General features: G+C 42.5%; 1 long non-coding RNA gene and 1 pseudogene across 2 annotated transcripts; both read left to right on the top strand.

Moving 5' to 3' along the window:
• Positions 1-937: 937 nt before the first annotated feature.
• On the top strand, positions 938-3,223 carry LOC145526004 (large ribosomal subunit protein eL38 pseudogene; annotated as a pseudogene). The gene has a single exon (XR_014068579.1). The product of XR_014068579.1 is annotated as a large ribosomal subunit protein eL38 pseudogene (transcript).
• A 2,421-nt stretch (positions 3,224-5,644) lies between these two features.
• Positions 5,645-24,190, top strand: LOC145526005 (uncharacterized). The gene is made up of 2 exons (XR_014068580.1): positions 5,645-5,981; positions 24,049-24,190. It is a non-coding gene; the product is annotated as an uncharacterized LOC145526005 (long non-coding RNA).
• The last annotated feature ends 580 nt before the right edge of the window (positions 24,191-24,770 follow it).

Raw genomic sequence — 24,770 nt, 5'->3', positions numbered from 1 at the left:
TTTGTCAGTTTTGTTCAGTATCATAACATGGCACCGTGAGGATGCTCCACAAAATAAATATATGAAGGATCATAGTGTATGTAAATGTCCATTCCAAATGTCCATCCATGTGCAGAGCCCTCTACTTCTAGCCTTCTCTTTCCCACAGCCTAGAAAGGAAGATTTCCACGGGCACAATTTGGATATGGAATTCAGGCTTTCACAAACTGGTTTTGACCCATACAAAAGCCTAGAATGGGATGAGCCAGGAGCTAAGAAACTGAACAGGGCAATCACAGCATACCCCTGCCCCCCACACACGAGTCAGGGGCTAGAATGAGATGAGGAATCTCAAGGCTAACACTCAAGTTTCTCTGGCTGGATGTTCCTCAACAGACTGAATGAGAATATGTTCGTGAAGCATATTTTCCATAGTCAAGGAAAAACCAGAAGACTATTCTTACTCACTGAAGCTAATTCAAGAAGATGAAGACTGAGACTTCCCTGGTGGTCCAGTGGCTAAGATTCCTCACTCCCAGTGCTGGGGGCCCAGGTTCGATCCCTGCTCAGGAAACTAGATCCCATATGCCACAACTAAAGATCCTGCATGCTGCAACTAAGGCCCAATGGAGCCAAATAAATAAGTATTTTTTAGGAAAGGAAGATGAAGCCATAAAATATGCTTGTTTGTTTTTTTAAGGATATTGATTACTTTTTATTAGTTACAAATTTTCATGACAATTTTCCATTCCCAGAAAATTAAATCTGCATGCAAAGAATGATTATTTGCTATGATTGCTGATTTTAAAAATAGTACATTGCTATTTATTAGGAACTTCCATAAGTATTCCTAAAGTAAAAAAAAAAAAAAATTTTCCTAAATATTTTTATTAGCTTTTCCGCTCTCTTCGCTTCTCGCCCCTTGACGTTCCGGCCGCGCGCCCCGCGCCTGGTCGCTATGCCTTGCAAAATTGAGGAAATCAAGGACTTTCTGCTCACGGCCTGGCGCAAGGATGTCAAGTCTGTCAAGATCAAGAAAAATAAGGATAATGTGAAGTTCAAAGTTCGATGCAGCAGATACCTTTACACCTTGGTCGTCACAGACCAAGAGAAGGCAGAGAAGCTGAAGCAGTCCCTGCCCCTAGGCTTGGCCGTGAAGGAGCTGAAATGAACCACGTATGCTGCTTTGAACTGTATTAAAATTTTCAAAATTCTCAAAAAAAAAAATATTTTTGTTAAACTGCATTGTAGTTGGATTAGATCACTATTCTGAAAGTGACCACAGAAACTGTGAATAATATCAGATGAAGGACACATTTTTAAGAAATTGGTAATATTTCACAGTATTTTCCTCATATAAAAGTGCCAGGTAAGCACCTTTTTCATGATTACCTTCAGAACTGAAAACTTTCATGGAGACATTGAATTTGACATATATTTTGAAGAAGAAATAGAAGAAAATAATAGAATGGGAAAGACTAGAGATCTCTTCAAGAAAATTTGAGATACTAAGGGACCATTTCATGCAAAGATGGGCACAATAAAGGACAGAAATGGTATGGACCTAACAGAAGCAGAGGTTATTAAAAAGAGGTGGCAAGAATACACAGAAGAACTGTACAAAAAAGATCTTCATGACCCAGATAACCACGATGGTGTGATCACCCACCTAGAGACAGACATCCTAGAGAAGTCAAGTGGGCCTTAGAAAGCCTCACTACGAACAAAGCTAGTGGAGGTGATGGAATTCCAGTTGAGCTATTTCAAATCCTCAAAGATGATGCTGTGAAAGTGCTGCACTCAATATGCCAGCAAATCTGGAAAACTCAGCAGTGGCCACAGGACTGGAAAAGGTCAGTTTTCATTCCAATCCCAAAGAAACGCAATGCCAAAGAATGCTCAAACTACTGCACAATTGTACTCATCTCATACACTAGCAAAATAATGCCCAAAATTCTCCAAGCCAGGCTTCAACAGTACGTGAACCATGAACTTTCAGATGTTCAAGCTGGATTTAGAGAAAGCAGAGGAACCAGAGATCAAATTGCCAACATCTGTTGGATCATCAAGAAAGCAAGAGAGTTCCAGAAAAACATCTACTTCTGCTTTGACTGCACCAAACCCTTTACTGTGGATCACAACAAACTGTGGAAACTTCTGAAAGAGATGGGAATACCAGACCACCTTACCTGCCTCCTGAGAAATCTGTATGCAGGTCAAGAAGCAACAGTTAGAACTGGACAAGGAACAACAGATTGGTTCAGAATCGGGGAAGGAGTATGTCAAGGCTGTATATTGTCACCGTACTTATTTAACTTATATGCAGAGTACATCATGTGAAATGCCGGCCTGGATGAAGCACAAGCTGGAATCAAGATTGCCGGGAGAAATATCAGTAACCTCATATATGCAGATGACACCATGCTTATGGCAGAAAACGAAGAAGTAAACAGCCTCTTGATGAAAGTGGAAGAGGAGAGTGAAAAAGTTGGCTTAAAACTCAACATTCAGGAAACTAAGATCATGGCATCCAGTCCCATCACTTCATGGCAAATAGATGGGGAAACAGTGGAAACAGTGACAGACTTTATTTGGGGGGGAGGGCCCAAATCACTGCAGATGGTGACTGTAGCCATGAAATTAAAAGATGCTTGCTCCTTGGAAGAAAAGCTATGACCAACCTAGACAGCAAGTTAAAAAGCAGAGACATTACTTTGCTAACAAAGTCTATCTAGTCAAGGCTATGGTTTTTCCAGCAGTCATGTATGGATGTGAGAGTTGGACTGTAAAGAAAGTTGAGCGCAGAAGAATTGATGCTTTTGAACTATGGTGTTGGAGAAGACTCTTGAGAGACACTTGGACTGCAAGGAGATCCAACCAGTCCATCCTAAAGGAAATTAGTCCTGAATATTCATTGGAAGGACTGATGCTGAAGCTGAAGCTCCAATACTTTGGCCACCTGATGCAAAGAACTGACTCAGTAGAAAAGACCCTGTTGCTGGGAAAGATTGAAGGCGGGAGGAGAAGGGGACAACAGAGGATATGGTTGGATGGCATCACCGACTCAATGGACATGAGTTTGAGCAAGCTCCGGGAGCTGGTGAAGGACAGAGAGGCCTGGCATGCTGCAGTCCATGGGGTGGCAAAGAGTCGGACACAACTGAGCAACTGAACTGAGCTGACTCGAAGAAGGGCAAATACATATAAAAGAAATGAAAGGTGGGTGGATATTTGTTGTGGTGTGACCTTGTGGAGCTGACATTCTCAAGGGGAGCCAAATCATGGACGGGTAAACAAAGATGATAAGTTTTTATTTTTTGCCAAGCCATGCCATGCAGCATGTGGGATCCTAGTTCCCCTGACCAGGGATCAAACCTGTGCCCTCTGCACTGGAAGCATGGAGTCTCAACCACTGGACCACCAGGGAATTTCCAAGAGGCATGCACTGAAGCCTAGGAAGATGCAAGTCTTATTTGATTAGAAAAAGTGTGAATAGAAGAATGGGATGAATTTTTATCAGTGACTTTCTCATAAAGTCTGTTTTCCGATAAATTGGTACATCTAGCCATTTGTGCAAATCCAGTAAACTGCTTATTTGGCACACTAGTTTTTGGCAAATTGGTTTTGGATGAATCGGACCATTTCTGGGATCACTTGACATAGACATTTGTTGTTAGTTCACATGTCATTCCCTGCAAAAGACCTTCCCCAGGCAGCCAACAATTCAATAAACCTTCCTCCCACTCTTCGCCCAGCTACAGATTATTTTGTTCTGCTTCCTTCATAGTCTAAGACAAAACCATTCTGATTTTTTTTTGAAGTATTTATTTATTTATTTGGCTGTGTTGGGTCTCAGTTGTGGCGCATGGGGTCTTCGTTGCATCACAAGGGATCTTTTGTTGCGGACACATGGACTCTCTAGTTGTGGCCCAGGGGCTTTGTTGCTCTGAGGCCTGTGGGATCTTAGTTCCCTGATCAGAAATAAAACTGCATCCCTTGCATGGCAAGGTGTATTCTTAACCACTGGACCACCAGGGAAGTCCCTTATTCTGATTATTAATTTTTTTACTTGTTTATCTTCTGTCTTCTCCCACTGCCACGAGGTTCCTTGAAAGCAGGGGGCTTTCTCCTTGTGTTGGCACATGGCAGGCACGCAAGAAATATGTCACATGAACACAAATGTCCCTTACAGCTCATTGATCTCTACCATTGTAGGCTCACGGCAAACAGAGTACACAGGCCACTTTCTTGTGCTTTCTGTACGACATTCAGTCACTCAACACCATCCACAACCCAGAGATTCACTGTCTACAGGGTTTTAAGACAATCTTAATCCTTATTAGCTGAGTGCTTCTGGTGAAAGAGGTATTCTGACAAGAAGAAGCCTCATTTAACCCTAGATTTAGACCAGCCCTACAAGTCATCCAAGATTTCCTATGGTTTCCTTTCTAGACTGTTTTTAACAGGGCAAGAAACGGTGACCAGATGAGGTGACTTTCCACCCTCTGGCTTGATTTGGCTCCTTATGTATTTGCAAAGTTCATTTTTCAGAAACCAGGCTTCCAAAGAAAAGGACCAAATTTCATGAAAAACAGTCTCTAGTGTATTCAACAACGCAAATGTTGAAGGAGTGGGCTAGATGGTGTGAAAGATGCAGAGAAATCTTCTAAAATTTATTTTTATATTAAAAAAAAATTATTTTTGCAGAGCAATCTTATTTTCACACACACAGATTTCCCTTCCCTTTTTTATACAGTCTCCTGGGAGCACAGTAAAAGGCCTACAGGAGGCTGCCCTTTGCTAGGAAACCTTCCCCCACCACCTTACCCCATTTCCTTGTTGGTGGTTACAATTCAAAATACTGCCCAGATTCTCCACCCCATGGCCGTTTTTTTTCCCACCCACAGCGCTAATCACTTTGTAAAAGGAAGTCCTTGGTGTGCCTTCAGCAAGCTTCAGAGCAGCACTTGGTTCTTGCCCATCAGTTCCAGAAAGAAAGAAGCAGCTCAATAAACACTTACGGAGAGATTCAGAATTGAGGGTTCAGAATTTGTCTGTATATATTATGTCTCTATTGGGCATTTCTTTTGGCAATATCGGACAACTTAAATCTTTCATTTATTTTTATTAGCGTTCTTTTACTTATGTAGTCAAGATTCTTTTGGTTTTGATTTTAAAATTTTTAGGATGCCAGGAAAGAGTTTGATGGAAGGGGTCCTGAGGAGGACCTCCGGATAAAGCTGTCCGGCTCTGCTCTTCTTTTTCCCTTTGGCACGACTGCGTACGTGTAGGCTTCTTCCAAGATGACCTCACCAGATCCCCCTCCACGCCCCGTGACCCTTCACTAACCCTGAGCCAGCAGGACCCGCCCTTCCTGGAGCCCATGCCCAGCGGCGGCGGAAGGATCCAGGCTGCAAGCACGAACCACACTTAGCTCACACACTAATTGGCTGTCTGGGAGCTGGCCTCACATCAGCTCAGGCCGTCTCACTGAGAAAGGCGGGCCTTGAGCTCCAACCAATCGCAAGGCGTTCCGTTACATCGAGGCCACGCCTCTCAGCCAATCGTAAAGGGGATTCAGAAAAAGGCGTGCCCAATTGGCGCTGGGCAGTGGGGCGGGGTCATCCTTGACCGCTAAGGCCGAGTGCTGTCACCTTGACAACCTGTCTCAGGCGGGTCACCCTCCACCAACTGTTTGTCTCCCCCAGTCCCGAAATATTCACCGTTGACCTCACTGAGTCACAGTCTCGAGCTGGACACCTGTGGGGCTAAAGGAAGGGTTTGCTTCTGAACTGTCTGGGACACGCTTATGCTTTCACGTAGACGTGCAGGTGCTTATTGAGGGCTCCTAATATTTGCGAGACTCAGTGCACTTGGGGAATCAGAGGGAACACGACCAAGTCCGGTGGGAAGAAAGTGAACAAATTCATCAGATAACTCAAGTTAGTGAGAAATGTCCAAATATAATAAAGTCACAGAACAGAGAGTGGCTGAGAGCAGAGGTGAGGAGGGGGCTACTTTTGATGTGGACATGGCCTGAGTTAACATTTGGATTCTTTAGAATTACAGTTGTGATCCTTGTTGTTCAATTGCTGAGTCGTGTCCGACTCTGCGACCCAGTGGACTGCAGCTCGCCAGGCTTCCGTATCCTTTGCTATCTCCTGGAGCTTGCTCAAATTCATGTCCGTTGAGTCAGTGATGCCATCCAACCATCTCATCCTCTGTCGTCTCCTTCTCCTGCCCTCAATCTTTCCCAGTATCAGGGCCTTTTCCAGTGAGTCGGTTCTTTGCATCAGGTGGCCAAAGTATTGGAGCTTTGTGATCTTTACCAGGAGGCACCTTTTCAACCATCCACTCTACTTGGCTATGGGGCAAGCACAGGTGTGGGACCTGAAGACTGGATTCCACAAACACAGGTGTCCACAAGATTTCACGTTCTCCTTGCCTCAGCGTATTAAAAAGCAGAGACATTACTTTGCCGACAAATGTCTGTCTAATCAAGGCTATGGTTTTTCCAATAGTCATGTATGGATGTGAGAGTTGGACCATAAAGAAGGCTGAGCACCAAAGAATTGATCCTTTTGAACTGTGGTGTTGAAGAAGACTCTTGAGAGTCCCTTGGACTGCAAGGAGATCAAACCAGTCAATCCTAAAGGAAATCAATCCTGAATATTCATTGGAAGGACTGATGCTGAAGCTCAAACTCAAGCTCCAGTACTTAGTCCACCTGATGCAAAGAACTGACTCAATGGAGAAGACCCTGATGCTGGGAAAGATTGAAGGCAGGAGGAGAAGGGGACAACAGAGGATGAGATAGTTGGATGGCATCACCAACTTGATGGACAGCAGTTTGAGCAAGCTCTGGGAGATAATGAAGGACAGGGAAGCCTGGCATGCTGCAGTCCATGGGGTCGCAAAGAGTCGGACACAATTGAGAGACTGAAGAACAGCTGCCTCAGTTGGTCCCACCAGACTCATTACCCCTCCTGAAGACCTGGTTGTGAGAAGCTATCAACTTGTCTCTTCAGTGCAGGACCAGGATATGTGTGTGGCCAGTCCATTTCTTAGGTTGTGCTGCCTTGGGGTGAGGTCTGAGGATCTGTGGGATCTTGCAAAAGTGATTGTGGTCTGATCCCAAGACATGACAATTCAAAGCAACGCTGTCTTCAAATCTTCACTGCAGAATGCCCCAACGCCGCCAGGACAACACATTAGAAAAATGATTGAATTCCTGCTTCACTTTACAGGAATTTATTATTTCAACATTTATGGAGCATTTCTTCTCTAAATAGTAATATACTACCTACCCAAACTCAGAGGCTGAAAGAGTACCAAGCCACTTAAATTTTTGTTTTTTTGAGTATAGGAAAAAAAGTGAAGAAATTCTCAAACTGGGTTATGATTTAAATGTTTACATTTAATAAGATAATGCTTTTAATTAATGTTAATTATTTTAATTCAGACAATGTGATTATTTTCATTCATTTTGGGGGGATTTTTTTGGCTGTGCCAAAGGGTGTGTGGGATCCTAGTTCCACAGTCAGGTGAATCCACACCCTTGGCAGTGAAAACTCAGAGTCCCAACCACCGGACTGCCAAAGAAGTCCCCAGGCAATGTTAGAATATGTACGCAGAGCAATGTTTTGTGTTATTCAGAGGAAACTTTCAGGATTTATTAAAGATTTTGATTCAGTATGTACTTACGATAGAGAGTATATTAAGTTGCATGATAAAAATGCAACTTTAAACAGAAAACCTTGTGAATCTGTGACTGTAGAAATAATTACTCTTAGAGATAAATACACAGGCTACCTTGAGGCTTTTGTGAAGATGGGAGCCAGAGCCAAATTATAATAAATATATAAATATGACTGGAAATACTAAAGTAGAAGAAGAAGGGAAATGACACTCCAATCATATAATTCCAGAAATAAAAAGATAATCTAACCTAAGCTCATAGCTTCTAATTCTGGTAGGGTTATATCATGATGTTTCCTTTTCTGTTATTTTCTCCAGTTCTGTTCTTTTAAACATTTTCTAAACATATAGAGATTATATAATATTTGTGTAGAGCTTATATTTGAATTCTCCAATTACTAAAATCGACTCTTTTAAAATTTTTTATTGTTTCTTTAATTTTGGCTTTATTTTGGCCCTGGGTCTTCATTACTGCACAAGTGTTTTCTCTAGTTTCAGGCTTCTTGTTGCCGTGGCTTCTCTTGTTGCAGAGCGCAGGCTCTAGAGTACAGGATCAGTAGTAGTGGTGTACCAGCTTCGTTGCCCCAGGGCGTGTGGGATCTTTGAGGACCAGGGATTGAACTCCTATCCCCTGCATTGGCTTCCCAATGGTAAAGAATTAGCACAGTGGTAAAGAACCCACCTGCCAGTGCAAGAGACATAAGAGACGCGAGTTCAGTCCCTGGTGGGGAAGATACCCTGCAGTAGAAAATGGCAACCCACTCCAGTATTCTTGCCTGGGAAATCCCATGGACAGAGGAGCCTGGCAATGCTATAGTCCATGGGATCACAAAGAGTCAGACATGACTGAGCAATTGAGCACACACACACACACCCTGGCATCAGCAGGCAGATTCTTAACCACTGGACTACCAGAGAAGTCTGAAAATCAGCCCTTTATAATGATGGTATTATTTTCTAATCAGTCTTATAAATAGAAACTTGCAATCATTGAAATAAAACACTCCCAGAAGAATACTGACACTGAAAAACAAATCTAAGAGAGGAGAGAATCCATTGTCATAAGGCAGGCAAATTGTAGACACTCAATATTTATTTATTCACAGATTCATTTTTACCCAGAAATCCGATTGAACGCAAAATAGAGTTGGGGACAGTCTTCTTCTAACTAATTGGGGCCTTTCTGAAGATTTGGGCCAGTCTTCTAAAGGACTGGGGCCTTATCTAGGCCTGAAGAGGTTCGATCATTTCATCCTTTCTTTAGATTCCTTTTCTTACTCCAATTGGTTGACACAGGTGCCGATTTCATACTCTCTTATGAGATAGCTTCTTGCAGCAGTTTCTTTTGCTAATTCTGTTTGTTTTTTATTGCATGGTCTATGATTTACATTTTCCCAATGATGATGTTTTACCATTTAATCAACATCCAGTTCAGACACTCAACCAGAGACAGGACATGGGCATGCATACCTTTGCCACAGAACAAATAACATCTTACTCCACCTACACCACTGAAGAGTAACCCCAAATCCCTGGCCCCCAAAAGAACTTGGCCCACCTTAAGGAGCCCTGAGATTAAATACTACTGCTCTTACTTCACTCTGGCTAATAATGCTATCCTCATTGCATTACAATGGGCATAGGTGGGACAAATAAAGTGTGTGTGTGGGGGGAATGGGAAGCAAGTTTATCCATTAGACTGATGATGTACATGCACCTTTTCATTCAATCTCCATAGATTGGTTTCAAATTTTCTGCAGCAAGGGACAGATGGGTAAAATGAAATTAACAACCTGGTTCCTAGAAGACTATAGGCAAAACTAGATACTTACTGATGTTCTATTCTTTTATATAATAATATTACGTTGTGTTATATGTTAATATTACAAAGTGGTATAGTTGCACTAAGTGCAACCACTTGCATAAAAGTCATAGAAACACAATGGGGACTTTTAAAAAATATTTATTCATTTGGCTGCATCAAGTCTTAGTTGCAGCATGCATGATCTTTTAGATACAGCATGTGGGATCTAGTTCCCTGATCAGGGGATTGAACCCAGGCCCCCTGCATTGGATCTCGGAGTCTTAGCCACTGGACCACCAGAGAAGTCCATAGCATGGGGACTTGAGGTCAATAAGTCAATTGAAGAAGTGCAGCTTCTGTTGATTAGAACAAATTTACCAATATTCTTCATGTCCATCAATAAAGAAATGGTTAAATACACTGTGGTATAGCCATAAAAATGGGATACCATACGCCAAAGAATGACACAGAACTCTGAGATATATGTACCAAAAAAAAAAAAACAAACGAGGTTCAGAAAGTGTATATAATATACTATTATTAGTTAGATAATGGTACATACATACATGTTCCTGTAGTCCTTGGCTATCCCTTGCATGAGTCACGACCCCTGATGAAGGGGTTTGTCTTGGGGAGGAGAATGTGATGGTCATGGGAGTAAGACCACTAGATATTGTTCCCCAACCCCCTTTTGTTCCTCTGAACTGTGTACTATGTGATTACTTATCTTTAAAAACAATTTTATTATTATTATTTTAAATTTTTATTTATTTGGGCACATCAGGTCTTAGTTTTGGCATTTGGGATCTTCAGTTGTAGCACATGGGATCTAGTTCACCAACCAGAGATGGAACCCAGGCCCCTGCTTTGGGAACAAGAAGAGTTAGCCACTGCATCACCAGGGAAGTCCCTGATTACTTACCTTTGCCAGCAGGTCTCAAACTTTTTGGTTTCAGGACTGCTAAAGATGGAATGTCTGTGTTCCTCTAAATTCATATATTGAAACCCAACCCCCAATGTGATGGGCTTTGGGAGGTGAGTAGGTCATGCAGGTGGAGCCCTCATGAATGCGATTAGTGCCCTTATAAGAAGAGCAATCTCACTTTTTTTCTACCATGTTAGGACACAGAGAGAAGACAGCCTTCTCTGAACCAGGAAGCGGGTCCTCACCAGACACCACATCTGTGGATGCCTTTATCTCAGACTTCTCAGTTTCCAGAAATGTGAGAAATAAATGTTCAAGCCACTCAACTGATGGTATTTTTGTTACAGAAGCCCAAACAGACTAAGGCAAGGAGCTTTATACATATATATATATATATATACTTTGACTTACTGAAGAACCTGAAAGCTTTTGTTTTTGTGGGTTATTAATTAGAATTAGAATCTACCAGAATTAACAATCAAATTAGAAATAATTACCAAATTAGAATAAAAAACTGAGAACCTACACACACACACACACACACACACACAGTGTTGACCAAATTTCTTTTGGGGTTTTCTGTGTAGAAAATCATATAAAAAACCTGAACAAACTTTTTGGCCAATCCAATATATTTATTTAAATATAATAGGGCCTCCCTGGCAATCCAGTGGTTAAGACTTCACCTTTCAGTGCAGGGGATGCAGGTTCAATACCTGGTCAGGGAATTAAGATCCCACAAGTCTCCCAGACAAAGGAAAAAAAAAAGAAAACCAAAACATAAAACAGAAGTAATACTGTAACAAATTCAATAAAGACTTTGAAAATGTTTCACTTTAAAAAATTAATGATAAGTTCATTACATAGTACTGTAAACAAGGTATTTTTGGAAAAACAACTACACTTTGCTAAACAAACAAAAAAAAAATTAGAAGAGTGGCATTGTTTTCCATTTTTGCAAATCTATAATGTTTCACTTTGCCTTCGATGTTTCCCAGCAACAGGGTCTTTTCCAATGAGTCGGCTGTTTGTGTCAGGTGGCCAGAGTATTGCAGCTTCAGCTTCAGCATCAGTCCTTCCAACGAATATTCAGGGTTGATTTTCTTTAGGATTGACTGGCAGAGGATGAGATGGCTGGACAGCGTCACCAGTTCAATGGACATGAACTTGGGCAAACTCTGGGAGATAGTGAGGGACAGGGAGGCCTGGTGTGCTGCAGTCCATGGGGTGGAAAAGAGTTGGATATGACTTGGCGATTAAACAACAATGTCTCACTTAAGGAAAACAGCAGAATCTTCATCTCTGCTGGCAGAGAGAGCATGTAGCTTCAAGAAGCCAGTGCAGGGGAAGCAGAACTGACACACAGAAGGCTCTGTTTGTGAGAATTACCACTGTAACTTAAGGTGGCTGTGTCATCATCATCTCTCCTGTTACGTTTCATGTCAACCTGTGGGACCCTTGGTCTTAAGAACTCATCTAAGGGAAAACTATGCAATATTGCTTTTTACCACATCAGACCTTGTTTCCATCACCAGTCACATCCACAACCGGGTGTTGTTTTTGCTTTGGCTCCATCTCTTCATTCTTTCTGGAGTTATTTCTCCACTGATCTCCAGTAGCATATTGGGCAACTACTGACCTGGGGAGTTCATCTTTCAGTGTCCTATCTTCTTGCCTTTTCATACTGTTCATGCGGTTCTCAAGGCAGGAATACTGAAGTGGTTTGCCATTCCCTTCTCCAGTGAATCACATTTTGTCAGATCTCTCCACCATGACCCTTCCGTCTTGGATGGCCCTACAGGGCATGGCTCATAGTTTCATTTAGTTAGACAAAGCTGTGGTCCATATGATTAGATTGGTTAGTTTTCTGTAATGGTGGTTTTCAGTCGGTCTGCCCTCTGATGGAGAAGGATAAGAGGTTTATGAAAGCTTCCTGATGGGATAGACTGACTGAGGGACATACTGGGTCTTGTTCTGATGGGTGGGGCCATGCTCAGTAAATCTTTAATCCAGTTTTCTGTGGATGAGTAGAGCTGTGATCCCTCCCTGCTATTTACCTGGGGCCAAACTATGGTGGAGGTAATGAAGATAATGGTAACCTCCCTCAAAAGATTCCAGGCAAGTACTGCTACAGTCCGTGCCCCTAACCGTGCAGCAGGCCACCACTGACCCACGCCTTTGCTGGAGACTCCCGGACACCCGCAGGCAAGTCTGCTGTGGGGTCACTGTTCCTTTCTCCTGGGTCCTGGTGCACAAGGTTCTGTTCATGGAACAACAGACTGGTTCCAAATAGGAAAAGGAATACATCAAGGCTGTATATTGTCACCCTCCTTATTTAACTTATATGCAGAGTACATCATGAGAAATGCTGGGAGGAATGAAGCACAAGCTAGAATCAAGATTGCAGAGAGAAATCTCAATAACCTCAGATATGCAGATGACACCACCCTTATGGCAGAAAGTGGAGAAGAACTAAAGAGCCTCTTGATGAAAGTGAAAGAGGAGAGTGATTCAGACAACTAAGACCATGGCATCTGGTCCCATCACTTTGTGGCAAGTATATGGAGAAACAGTGGAAACAGTGGCAGACTTTATTTTCTTGGGCTCCAAAATCACTGCAGATGGTGACTGCAGCCATGAAATAAAAAGACACTTGCTCCTTGGAAGAAAAGTTATGACCAACCTAGACAGCATGTTAAAAAGCAGAGACATCACTTTGCCAACAAAGGTCCATCTAGTTAAGGTTATGGTTTTTCCAGTAGTCACGTATAGATGTGAGAGTTGGACTATAAAGAAAGCTGAGCGCCGAAGAATTGATGCTTTTGAACTGTGGTGTTGGAGAAGACTCTTGAGAGTCCCTTGGACTGCAAGGAGATCCAACCAGTCCATCCTAAAGGAGATCAGTCCTGGGTGTTCATTGGAAGGACTGATGCTGAAGCTGAAGTTCCAATACTTTGGCCACTTGATGCGAAGAACTAACTCACTGGAAAAGACCCTGATGTTAGGAAAGATTGAAGGCAGGAGGAGAAGGGGGATGATAGAGGATGAGATGGTTGGATGGCATCACCAACTCAATGGACATGAGTTTGAGTAAACTGCAGGAGTTGGTGATGGACAGGGACGGCTGGTGTGCCGCAGTCCATGGGGTCACAAAGAGTCGGACATGGCTGAGCGACTGAACTGAACTGAAGAGAAAACTACTCCACTGACAGCATTCTGACCTCCAAATGCACGGAGTTCTTCCTCAGCATTAGGAATTTGCGACACTACCTGAGGTTGGTGCAGACCACATAGGTTCCAGGCTCAGTCCACTAGACTGCCCTCTACCCCTACTTCAGATTCCAATCAAAAGTAGTGGGTCCCCAATGATAGTAAAGCAATCAAGGAGATAATATGTTAAGATCTTAACATTAAAAAATAGTTGTGAGGTGAAACTGAAAGTGTTTGTCACTCAGTCGTGTCCGATTCTTTGTGACCCCATGGACTGTGTAGCCTGCCAGGTTCCTCTGTCCAAAAAGAGTGGGTATATGTGTATGTATTACTGACTCACTTTGCTGTACACCTGAAACTAACACGTTTTAAATCAACTATATTCCCATAAAAGATTTTTTAAAAGTTGTGAGGTGGGGAGAGGGACAGTTTAGGAGATTGTGATTAATTTCTACACTGAGAAGTAAAAGTAAAGTGTTAGCCGCTCAGTCTTGTTCAACTTTGCAACCCCATGGACTGTAGCCTGCCAGGTTCCTCTGGCCATAGAATTCTCCAGGCAAGAATACTGGGGTGGGGAGCCATTCCCTTCTCCAGGGAATCTTCCTGACCCAGGGATCAAATCTGGGTCTCCAGCATTGCAGGCAGATTCTTTACTGTCTGAGCCACCAGGGAAGCCCTAAATATACAGTACTATATATAAAATAGCTAATAAGGACCTACTGTATAGCATAGTGGAGAAGGCAATGGTACCCCACTCCAGTACTCTTGCCTGGAAAATCCCATGGATGGAGGAGCCTGGTAGGCCACAGTCCATGGGGTCACTAAGAGTTGGACACGACTGAGCAACTTCACTTTCACTTTTCACTTTCTTGCATTGGAGAAGGAAATGGCAACCCACTCCAGTATTCTTGCTTGGAGAATCCCAGCGATGGCGGAGCCCGGTGGGCTGCAGTCTATGGGGTTGCACAGAGTCGGACACAACTGAAGCGACTTAGCAGCAGCAGCAGTATAGCATAGAGAACTCTGCTCAATGACCAATATGGGAAAAGAATCCAAAAAAGAGTGGATATATGTGTATGTATTACTGACTCACTTTGCTGTACACCTGAAATTAACACAATATTGTAAATCAACTATACTTACATAAAAAAAATTTTTTTTAATAAAACTTGAAAAAATTTTTAAAAATAAAGCAATGGGTCCCCCAGGTTACCCACACTTCTGTCCAACCTGGCTACAGATCAGTTTCCATATCCCCCTCCTTGGGTTCAATAATTCACTAGTTTGGCCCATAGTACTTGGGGAAACACTTTTATTTACTATTACTAGTATATTATGGAGGATGTGATAAAGGATATAGATGAACAGCCAGTGATAGCAGTACCTAGGGTAGGGTGGGGTCTGCAAGGGTCCTAAATATAGGAGGCTCTGTCCCTGCAGAGATGGACAACATCATCCTGGTACAAGGATGCCTCCCCCAACTTGGGGGTTGCTGTTGTTCAATCGCTCAGTCGTGTCTTACTCTTTGTGACTCCATGAACTGTAGCACGCCAGGCATCCTGTTGTTCACCATTTCCCAAAGCTTGCTCAAACTCATGTCCATCAGGTTGGTGATGCCATCCAACCATCTTATCCTCTGTCGTGCCCTTCTTCTCCTGCCTTCAATCTTTCCCAGCAACAGGGTCTTTTCTAATGAGTCAGCTCTTTGCATCAGGTGGCCAAAGTATTGGAGCTTCAGCTTCAGCATCAATACTTCCAATGAATATTCAGGACTGATTTCCTTTAGGATGGACTAGTTTGATCTCCTTGCAGTCCAAGGGACTCTCAAGAGTCTTCTCCAACACCACAGTTCAAAAGCATCAATTCTTTGGCGCTCAGCCTTCTTTATGGTACAACTCTCACATCCATACATGACTACTGGAAAAGCCATAGCTTTGACTGTACGAACCTTTGTTGGCAAAGTAATGTCTCTGTTTTGTAATATGCTATCTAGGTTGGTCACAGTTTTTCTTCCAAGGAGCAAGCGTCTTTTAATTTCATGGCTGCAGTCACCATCTGCAGTGATTTTGGAGCCCAACAAAATAAACGTGGGTGATGCAGTGGAAATTCCAAGCCTCTAATGGCACCATTGGTTCCTTTGAAGGATGAGCGCTTTATTAGCATAAACCCCTGGGTTGGGAAGATCCCCTGGAGAAGGGAAAGGCTACCCACTCCAGTATTCTGGCCTAGAGAATTCCATGGACTGTATAGTCCATGGGGTCACAAAGAGTTGGGCATGACAGAACGATTTTCACTTTCACTTTCTTTTCATGTAAGGTTGAAAGGGGCTTGATATGAATAACAAGAAACACTCCCTTCATCATTATCACTAAAGAAATTTCAAAGATTTTAGGAACTCTGTGCCAGGGATGAAGACCAAATACATATTTATTGTACTATCACACCAGGCTTCCCTGGTGGCTCAGATGGTAAGGAACCCACCTGCAATTTGGGAAACCTGAGTTCAGTCCCTGGATTGGGAATATACCCTAGAGAAGGGAATGGCAACCCACTCCAGTATCTTGCCTTGAGAATCCCTTGGACAGAGGAGCCTGGCAGGCTGCATACAGTTCGGCAGATGGTGACTGCAACCATGAAGTTAAAAGACACTTGCTCCTTGGAATAAAAGCTATGACAAACCTAGGCAGCATATTAAAAAACAGAGACATTACTTTGCCTATAAAGGTCCATCTAGTCAAAGCTATGGTTTTTCCAGTAGTCATGTATGGAGGTGAGAGTTGGATCATAAATTCTCCAAACAAGGCTTCAACAGTACATGAACTGAGAACTTCCAGATGTTCAAGCTAGATTTAGAAAAGGCAGAAGAACCAGAGATCAAATTACCAACATTCGTTGGATCATAGAAAAAGCAAGAGAGTTCCATAAAAACATCTACTTCTGCTTTATTGACTACACCAAACTCTTTGACTGTGTGGATTACAACAAACTGTGGGAAATTCTTAGGGATGGGAATACCAGACCATCTTATCTGCCTCGTGAGAAATCTGTACGCAAGTCAAGAAGCAACAGTTAGAACCAGACATGGAACAATGGACTGGTTCCAAATTGGGAAAGGAGTATGTCAAGGCTGCATATTTTCACCCTGTTTATTTAACTTATATGAAGAGTACATCATGCAAAATGCCAAGCTGGATGAAGCACAAGCTGGAATCAAGATTGCAGGGAGAAATATCAATAACCTCATATACGCAGATGACACCACCCTTATGGCAGAAAGTGAAGAGAAACTAAAGAACCTCTTGATGAAAGTGAAAGAGGAGAGTGAAAAAGCTGGCTTAAAACTCAACATTCAGAAAACTAAGATCATGGCATCCAGTCCCATTACTTCAAGGCAAATAGATGGGGAAACAGTGGAAACAGAGACTTTATTTTGGGGTCTCCAAAATCACTGCAGATAGTGACTGCAGTCATGAAATTACAGGATACTTGCTCCTTGGAAGAGAAGCTGTGACCAACCTAGACAGCATGTTAAAAAGCAGAGACATTACTTTGCCGACAAAGGTCCGTACAGTCAAAGCTATGGTTTTTCCAGTAGTCATGTATGGACATGAGAGTTGGAATATAAAGAAAGCTGAGTGGTGAAGAATTGATGCTTTTGAACCGTGGTGTTGGAGACTCTTGAGAGTCCCTTGGACTGCAAGGAGATCCAACCAGTCCATCCTAAAGGAGATCAGTCCTGGGTGTTCACTGGAAGGACTGATGTTCAAGCTGAAGCTCCAATACTTTGGCCACCTGATGCGAAGAACTGACTCGTTGGAAAAAAGCCCTGATGCTGGGAAAGATTGAAGGCAGGAGAAGGGGTTGACAGAGAATAAGATGGTTGGATGGCCTCACCGACTCGATGTACATGAGTCTGAGCAAGCTCTGGGAGTTGGTGATGAACAGGGAAGCTTGGCATGCTGCCGTCTATGGGCTTGCACAGAGTCGGACACAACTGAGCAACTGAACTGAACTATCAGATCATCACTCCCTAGGGCCACCCTCCCCCACCATGCAAACCTGCATTTGTCTAATTCTAGCTCTAATCCTCCAGCCTCATCTTTATCTGATCCTCTGGCCATTGGACAGTGGTTTGCAGAACAGAGGACTACTATCAAGCTGGGATTGACTAACCTGATAGTGTGTTTAATTGTCTTGTTATCAGGGTAGATTATCCCACAGTGAGACCATTTCTAGACACAGACTCAAGTACAGCTTGTATTGTGCAGATGAAATACTGTCCTGAATTATGAGATTCATTTGTTTCCCAACAAATATGCCTTTAGGCTCTGTGTCTGGCATTGAACCTCTGTTTTAACTTGCTAAGTAGTGTCCAACTCTTTGTGACCCTATGGACTGTAGCTTACCAGGCTCCTCTGTCCATGGAATTCTCCACGCAAGAATACTGGAGTGAGCTGTCATTTCCTTCTCCAAGGGATCTTCCCGACCCAGGGATCAAACCCAGGTCTCCTGCATTGTAGGCGGATTCTTCACGGTCTGAGCCACCAGAGAAGCCTGTGTCTTGCATAAAGACCCCTAAGCTCACACTTCTCCCCTCCCTGGGGACCACATAAGCTCACAGAGCCAGGCATTACTACCAAGACGCTGCAGTGTCATGAGCACAAGAACCTGAGTGATTCCTGCTGGCCATGTTCTAGCACTATCTATATTTAACGTAATTCAGTGATATAATTCAATATAATGAAAGCCACAAATGTAAGCCACATGTGCAATTTAAAATTTCCAGGTAGGGACTTCCCTGGTGGTCCAGTGGTTAAGACTCTACACACTTCCACTGCAGGCTTCTGCAGGCTTCCTGGTCAAGGGACCTAAGATCCCACATGCCATGTGGCCTATATAAATAAAATATTTTAGTAGCTACATTTTAAAAATTTTATTATTTAAAAAATTTTTATTGGAATATAGTTGCTTCACAATGTCACGTTAGTTTCACGTGCACAGCAAAGTGAATCAGCTGTACAAATACTCACATACATCCTTTTTCAGATTCTTTTCCCATATAGGTTATTACAGAATATTGAGTAGGGTTCCCTGTACCATACAGTAGGTCTTTACTAGTTATCTATTTTATTTTTTGGCTGTACCTCACAGCTTGTGGGATCTCAGTTCCCTAACCAGGGGTCGAACCTTGGGCACAGCAGGGAAAACACTGAAAACTAACCACTACACCACCAGAGAACTAATTCCCTATCTATTTTATATGTAATAGTGAGTATACGCTCGGAGAAGGCAATGGCAACCCAATCCAGTACTCTTGCCTGGAAAATCCCATGGATGGAGGAGCCTGGTAGGCTGCAGTCCATGGGGTCGCGAAGAGTAGGACATGACTGAGCGACTTCAGTTTCACTTTCACTTTCATGCATTGGAGAAGGAAATGGCAACCCACTCCAGTGTTCTTGCCTGGAGAATCCCAGGGACAGCGGAGCCTGGTGGGCTGCTGTCCATGGGGTCGCACAGAGTCGGACACGACTGAAGCTAGTTAGCAGCAGCAGCAGCAGCAGCAGTGACTATATGTTAGTTCCAATCTTCTGATTTATTACTCCCCCCCATACTTCCCCTTTGGTAACCATAAATTTTATTTTGAAATCTGTGAGTCTGTTTCTATTTTGTAAATAACTTCATTTATATAATTTTTAACATTAGATTCCACATATATGTGATACCATATATTTGTCTTTCTCTGTCTTGCTTCAGTCAGTGTGATAATCTCTAGTTCTATCCATGTTGCTGCAATTGGCATGATTTCGTTCTTTTTTATGGCTGACTAATATTCCATTCTGTATATGTACCATGTCTTCTTTATCCATTCATCTGTCAATGGACACTCAGGTTGCTTCCATGTCTTGGCTATTGTGACCAGTGCTACTGTGAATATTGGGGTGCATGGATCTTTTTTTTTTTAAAGATGTGTGCTCTTGCAAAATGATCAACCACATTTGAGTGAGTTAATGATATTATCATTTCTCCTTCTGATCCCTACTTTCTCACCCAGCACAGATGCTGTGGCTCATTGCTACATTGTCTTTCACAATGTGAGGTCCCAGCTTTTGACTTGTTCTCTCTCCCAGCTAGGCCAGCCAGTGGGCCTCTAGATAACATCACCATGACTAGCCTTACACTGTCTTCTGGAGAGCACTGTGAGATTTTCTTTGCAATATAAATATTCCCAGGAGCAATACTCTCCAATCATAAGTGTATTTAATGTCACCTGTGGTATTGTAAGGCATGGTATGCCTGTTGCCTCTGGGGAAATGCAGGTCTTAACTGTGGGAACATTTGTTACTGAATGTTGGCTAATGCTAAGGAAATAATTTTTAGCACCCATGAAAGCATCTCAGTTCAGGGTGGGGTGGAGAGGTGTACATCAGTTGCTATATCCTGCTAGGATTGCATGAATTAGCAAATAAAAATAAAGGACACAGCACTGAATTTGAATTTCAGATATACAATAACTCTTTTTTTTTTCCCCCTTTGTTTTAAGTGTGTCCTAAATATTGCAGGGCACACACATACTAAAAACGTATTTGTTGTATATCTGACAAATAAGTATCTTGTATTTTATCTGGCAACCCTACCTCCAATTAAACAATTAAACTCAAGATGGTATGACCGTCTTCAGACTGGGGAACAGGATCATGGAATCAGCATGACATGTCAGGATTGGGAAAACTGCACACAGGCTTGGTTGGAAGTAATGAAATATATTTAAGAAGTCTATACACCAAAATTACAATAAACATTTATTAAGATGTAATTTTCACAATATTTTAATTCTGTTCTGAAATTGGTCTACAAATATCTCTATGTAACACCAAAGCCAGTGATTTAATAAATAAGAGAAATGTACGGATAGCTTTGCCAAAAAAATAAGCCTTATACATTTATGCCTATTTATGATATTTGTAGAATCAGTTTCCCAAGGCTCGTGAAACTAAAGTGAGCACACACCACATAGGCACACGCGCACACCACTATATTAAAATCAGATGGATTCAGAGTATCAAATTAAATGCCATGTAAAATTTATAACCAGATACACGAAATGTGAAGTTGACTCATGAATACACTGTGGATCATGGGTACCATACCTCACAAATATGATTTCCAGTTGAGAAGAGGGAAATAAGTGCTAGGCTGGATTTTAAGTGAGTGCTAATCACCACCACCATCACAAAGAGATCAATTTAATTACAGTATTCAAAGAGTTAACACACATGCGGATATTAAATTGACACTACAATAAAATCTTTAAATCTGCAAAAAGACATTAGAACATATGGTTGATAACACCACTAGCTGCCACAGATTTTCAATAGATGGTGCAAAGGGCAATCAGGTTTTTATATCACCACCAGGGAAACACTGGTCCTGGTGTATCTCCTACATATCAAGGAATCAGTGAAGAGCAGAGTGCAGATTTCAGGAGCCTGGACAAGCTTGGTTTGTTCCAGATCCTATTTATCACACTGATGGTTGTCCAAGTCTAATTTGAAGGCTACTGTGTTAGATCCTGCAAAAGTATACGCTTCTATTATGTCAATAAGGAACAAAGGTTGAAGTACTCAAATGGCCATACACAAAAATTTTGCAGAATGGTGATATATTATCTAAAAAAAGTTGGGGGAGGCGGGTAACACCTTTGGGCCTTGGAAATTCCTATTTTTTTGGCCATGCTATTTCCCCCATCAGGGATTGAACCCATGTCCCCTGCATTGGAAGCATGGCGTCTCAACCACTTGACTGGCAGGGAAGTCCCCAGAAATTCCTGTTAAAGTGAGCTAGATGGATGGCTGTGTGTGTGCTCACTCAGCTGTGTCCCCTTTGTGACCCCATGGACTGTAGTCTACCAGGCTTCTCTGTCCACGGGATTTTCCAGGCAAGAATACTGGAGTGGGTAATACTGGAGTGGGTTGCATTTCCTACTCCAGGGGATCTTGCTGAACCAAGGAACGAACCTGAAACTCTTGCATCTCCTGCACTGGCAAGCAGATTCTTTACCACTAGGCTACTAGGGAAGCCCCCATACTACACTTGATCTTAGCCAAAAGGCCAAGAAGTGATGGCAAGAGCTGGCTTTTTGGTCAGTCAATTCAAAACCCGTCAGGGAGAAGTGATCGGGTATCAACCTATAAGGCAGATATCCTTCCTCAAAAGCATCTTAAGAAGTAGCAAGGGGAATTCTTTGGCAGTCCAGTGGTTAGGATGCCACGCTTTCACTGCAGAGGACCCAAGTTCCATCCTTGGTTGGGAAACTAAGGTCCCATGAGCTATGCGGTACAGCCGGAAAAAAAAAGGAAAAACAAAACAAAATGTAGCAGGAAGCAAGGGGATGAAGTAAAGCAGGATTCCTGATAGTGAAAAGGTGTCTTAGCCATGTTTTAGATTCTGTACTGGACATCTGACATGGTATTCCTAACCTCTCTAGAAGGCTACTGAAACACCACCAAAGTGGTTTACATCTTCCCCACAAGTCAGCCCTGGTGGGTGGGTGTACAAAAGTCCTTTTACAACCCTCCCAAGTACTCACCCCACCCTGCATGTTCACCCGTAGTGCCAACAGGCAACGTCTCCAACTAGCTACTCTCCACCAGTCAGCAGGGCGTAGATCCTGCTCCCCTGTCTGCTCCCTGAGCCCACGTGTGACAGGCTTCCTGTGGTCTTGAGAGGCATGGTATGCCTGTCATCTCCAGGCAACTACGGGTATTTAAAATCTCTTTCAATGGCACTAACCTCTCTCCATGGTGTTACTCAGTCCCCTTCATAAATTAAGACCCTGGCACAATTCACAAGGCCAGCTTTCAGGAAATTCTGTTGTTGCATTTTGCTACAAGAAATGATATGGGGTTAAAAAAAAAAAAAGCAAGCAAACCAGAAAAAACCCAGAAGGCAAGTAATGCCGATTGGTATTGGAAAATATGAAAATGGAAAATATGAAAGGCTGATGTGCCACGAAAGCATCTTTGCCAGGATGTCAAGGAAGAGACTGCTCCAAACATTGATCCCAAAACATCCACAGAAATCCAGCAAGTTGGAGATAACAAATCCTTTTTCTTTTCTGGGCTCTTTTCTGCTCTTGGAATTTACTGCGATATTGAAGCATTGGGAAATCAACACTGATGAACTTGAAGATATCTAAAAAACTGAGTTTTAACTATAAGAGAGATTCACAGTAGTTTTCGTCAGGATGTTTTTGTATCACACTGAATGATATGTTACACTAATATATTCTACAGCCCTGAAGATATAAAAAAATCTCTCTTCAAGGTATGAGATATGATACAAAAATACATTTCTCATGTACAAAAGAGAGAAAAAAGGAGATGAGGGGTACTAGGAGAGGTCAATTATCCTACAAGCTTCCATGGAAAGAAGAAAAAAAAAATCCAAACTATTTGAGGATGAGAGGACGCCCAAGCAAAAGTCAAGTTTACGTATTAAAAAGCAGGAGTTACGCAGATCGAACCTCTGTGACTTCCATCAGAATTTCAAGGACTATTCTACCCTGAAGTGATACTCTTAAGGAACTAATTAACTTTTGTTAAAAATAAAGACATCTTTCATTTGGGTGTATCAGATCGTTCAACTGGCTTCATAGCCTACACTTAACCAATCCAGAAAACAAGGTGCATATTATTTTTAATATTTATTTATTCACATATTTGGTTGCATTGGGTCTTAGTTGCGGCACATGGGCTTAGTCGCCCCACGGCATATGGAATCTTCCTGGACTGGGGATTGAACCCATGTCCTTGCATTGCCAGGCAGATTCTTAACCCCTGGGCCACAGGGAAATCCCAAGGTGTATATATTCTTAATAATTTCCAGTTGTTGATGAGGCCTCAGTCTACCAGCACCCAGATATGTGAGCCTTCCTCAGTTTACTAGAAGTTAAAATGATTTTTCTGCCAGGGTCTCAAGACAGCACAGTTCCATCAGGTTTCCAGGTGTGAGAGTAGGCAAGAGAAGGGTGGATATTGTACCCAGACAGTAATTTAAAACTTAAAATCTTTGTGCAGAGAATTATCCCACCGCCTAACATGAGCAAAGCAAATACCCAAATCTGCCAGAAACATAGAAGCCAAATGCACAAGGGGAAAGAAGGCAAACATGACCTTCCTGGAGTTCTCTATACCCTGTGTGAAAACAGATTTGTCTCTAAGTATCTAAATGACAAAAGTGGAACAGCTTCAATGCAGAAACCAAGGGGTGTCCAATGCCCATGGATAAAGATTTGCCCAAGTAAATTCTAGAGGACATGTATATATTCAAGAAGTGAGCTACAAATGCAAGAGAGTTTGAGTTCTGTTAATGTGCACCTTAAAAATAGAAGTTTCATAAACATTCTTGAAAAACATCTGCTTCTCTTTTCCAGGTACTTGCAACCTCAAATAAAGCAGCACAGAAACACAGCACAGGAAGAGTTGGCAGGCAGCTGAGTTTTCTCTGAAAGGATACTTGGACCAGAAAGTCTTGGTTCTACCTGATCTGACAGGGGTCTCTGCAAACCTGTGTACAAGGGCTCTGTGACGGGGCTGCCAGGACACGCAGGTGGGCAAGGAAGGCCAATGGAGACAGTCACGAAGCCTAGTAGCAAAACCTGGGGCATCCTTTCCTTGATTTCCTGTGCTTGTTTGGTACCCAGAAAGGGTTGTCTACACTAGCCCCTGATCCAAGCCTTGCAAAGCCCCCTTTGTTCAGGACCCCCACAGCTGTCTGCCCTGCATGTACCTCTCTTCACCCCTAAAGACTACCTAAAATGAAGCCACCACAGATTCCAAACCAAAAGCACCTAACACATACATTGTAAAAATTTCAGATAAAATTAATCATATCTTCTCCAAGTCTAGCGGGTTTCTGCTTATTGTTCCTGAGAATGCTTTATAAGCAGCAACAGACTTGAAAGCTTATTAGCTGCTATGGGTGGTTTTCCTTCTAAGGTCCTGAGTCAACCAAAAAACAAAATGAAATAAGTATACAAAAAACCCTGGAGAGTGTAGCTTTCCTATATCCCCCTAGCTGGTCAATGGTAAAATTAGGACTCAAATTAGATACCTGAATGAGCTTCGATGCTTGCTCAGGCAGTTCTTGGTATCA

Source organism: Giraffa tippelskirchi, chromosome 11 (genome assembly GCF_054371585.1).
Source record: "Giraffa tippelskirchi isolate mGirTip1 chromosome 11, T2T-mGirTip1v1.2.pri, whole genome shotgun sequence".
Classification (NCBI taxonomy): domain Eukaryota; kingdom Metazoa; phylum Chordata; class Mammalia; order Artiodactyla; family Giraffidae; genus Giraffa; species Giraffa tippelskirchi.
The sequence above is the reverse complement of the archived record's forward strand: the minus strand, read 5'-3'. Positions and strand labels throughout refer to the sequence as shown.